Here is a 2,416-nt window from a genome sequence, read left to right as displayed (position 1 = left end):
CAGCCTGCACCTTCAGACTTTCTAGCTGCCACAACTGAGTTAATAGTCTGTATTTCATTCTTTCTTTTCTTTTATTGCCAGAGGTCATATATGTTCACGAGAGGGAGAGAGAGAGAGAGAAAGCACCCTCCAATGGGGCATGGCCAAATCCTATTGCCTCCATTTCTCCACCTGTCAGGGTTTGGGGCACACATAGGCAACATATTTTTTTCTGGGACACTGAGGCTGGGATTTGACTTGCACAGTCAGCCATTTGGGATCCAGCACCATTAACCGTAAGGCCACAGGGCCAGCCCATAACCCTATTTCTTTATAAAACACTCAGTCTCAGGTGTCTTTGTTAGCAACACAAATAACAGATTAAGACAGTTGTCAACACAACCAGGTAAAGAGTCTCTGACACGGATCAACAGCCAGGTGAGGGATTTGAAGATGGTCTAGCTATTCAGACTGCATCTTGGCTAATGCTCCTTGTATGTGGGCTTGTTTCTTTCACTAAAAATCTAAAACTCTGTCATGCTTGGGTCTCCAAGAATGATCGAGATGTGGCTACTCATGGCCTCCGAGTTCCTGGCCATTCTGTGAGCCAAGAACTCACTCTGTAATTCCAGCCCTGCCTCTTACACACGGCCGGCCGGAGACCCAGCAACAGGCTCCTGAGGGAGCCAGGCCCACCCACAGATTCTCGGCCCCTTCTAGGCACAGACTCCATCCTCTGCTGAGGTCGCCTTGCTTGGCGTTCCTAGAGCATGCAGCCTGTGTGTTTTCACAGAAAGTCCGGTACTGGGATTGCTGATGTATTGGGTACAGCCCCTGAATGATTCTTTTTCAAAAAAATAATTTTTTATTTAACTTTATTTACTTTGACCAGAGAGGGACAGAGCAAGAGAGAGAGAGAGGGAAAATGAGAAAGCAAACCACCAGGTCTGGGACTTGAACCACAGTCAGCTATGCGGGAGTCCAGTACCCTGAACCACCATGCCACCTGCTGGCCCCAGCTCCTGAATGATTCTTACCAGCCTTTCTTTCCATCTGCCTCTCATGCCCCTTACCCAGGCAAGGAAGGATTCTCAAATTTATTGTAATGGCTGCCCTTCCAGGACAAGGCTTCTGTGGGTAGATAGTCCCCGGATTGCAGGCTGTGGGGTGGGCAGCTGTGGTGACTGGTAGGGCAGAGCAACAGCACCCCGACACACACACACACACACACACACACACACACACTCATCCTGACCTCTGCTGGTTCCTAGAGCTGACTCCCCTTTGCTCACTCCCTCCCACAGGTGACCAGAGTCCACAAGATGGCCTGAGGGAGGCCCCAGCCCCTCTGCTCTGCATCGCCAGAATCGGAATGAATCCGGAAGTCCTGGATACACGGGGCCCAGGTGAGCAGGCTGTTCGTGCTCTAGTCGCTGGGCGCATTCTTGGTGTTCGGCTCTTCTGCTTTCTAGGAGGAGGCAGCACACGATGAAGCCAATCAGGTGTTCCCAGACAGAGGCCCCACATGGCACCCGGCTGCACCTCACCTCAAGGTCTTCCCCGGCCTGGGGTACCTGGAGAACGGGACCCTGAAGTCTTGACTGACCTCTGCCTAGAGTGTTCCGAATGCAGTTACTGGCATCAGCTCTCCCAGCTCCCGTGACAGGTGCTTCCCCTTGTGCATACGGGTAAAGAATGAAGACGCAGTAAACAACTGTTCCCAGATACCAACCCTTGATTATTTCCTTCGGGCTGGTCAAGGCCTGGGAGGGAGCATGCGCAGGGCCCCACCTGTGACATGAAATGCCAACCCACAGCCAGAGGAAGTCCGAGCCGTAAACTCGCTGGAACACCTGCGCTTCTTCCCAGTTTGCCCTGGGACTCCCGAAGCAGTTTTCAAGGCCTCACTTCCCTAGCGAGCTGCTAGTGCCAGAGAAAGCCCAACCGTGGTCCTGTTGCCCCTGGGGCCCTCTGAGGGGGTCACCTCTATGGGAATAGGCTGCCCATGTGAGGTTCCTGCAGATGGTATCAACTTCATACCACACAGCATCAGACGGATGCACAGACAGACGTGGCAGCCAGAGATGGGTGAGGGGTGCGAGGTCCTCAACTGCAGAAGCCGCCCCGCCCCATGACTGCAGCGCCTCGTCCTGCTTCGCCACCACCTCCTCAGGCTCAGGGTGGGACCCATGTTTGCCGAGCTCCTGCCGTGTACCCTCAGGGACTGGGTGCATCAGGCCTGTTGCCCACCCTGCGAAGTGGGTAACACTTCCCTGCTCACGGGGGAGGAATAGAGGTCTCAGGGCCAGCAAGAACACTTTCCCAAGATCACCCGATTAGCTGGGCAGAGCTGGGAGGGCGCAGAGGAATTCGTATAAATTTAGAGCTTGAAAGGATCTCAGCCATGCCTGTCTGTCAGGGAGGCTTGCTGTGTGTG

The 2,416-nt window shown here is 53.8% G+C and overlaps 1 long non-coding RNA gene across 1 annotated transcript in view; it reads left to right on the top strand.

Annotated features, from left to right (window-relative positions):
• The window catches only part of LOC102487151 (uncharacterized), a 5,374-nt gene extending 3,554 nt beyond the window's left edge, over positions 1–1,820 (top strand). The window contains exon 3 of the long non-coding RNA XR_337558.1: positions 1,284–1,820. This is a non-coding gene — a long non-coding RNA (uncharacterized LOC102487151). The remainder of the gene's footprint in view (positions 1–1,283) is intronic.
• Positions 1,821–2,416: the final 596 nt, after the last annotated feature.

Source organism: Tupaia chinensis, unplaced genomic scaffold (assembly GCF_000334495.1).
Source record: "Tupaia chinensis unplaced genomic scaffold, TupChi_1.0 Scaffold147282_1, whole genome shotgun sequence".
Lineage (NCBI taxonomy): Eukaryota > Metazoa > Chordata > Mammalia > Scandentia > Tupaiidae > Tupaia > Tupaia belangeri.
This window is presented reverse-complemented; position numbering and strand designations above follow the sequence as displayed.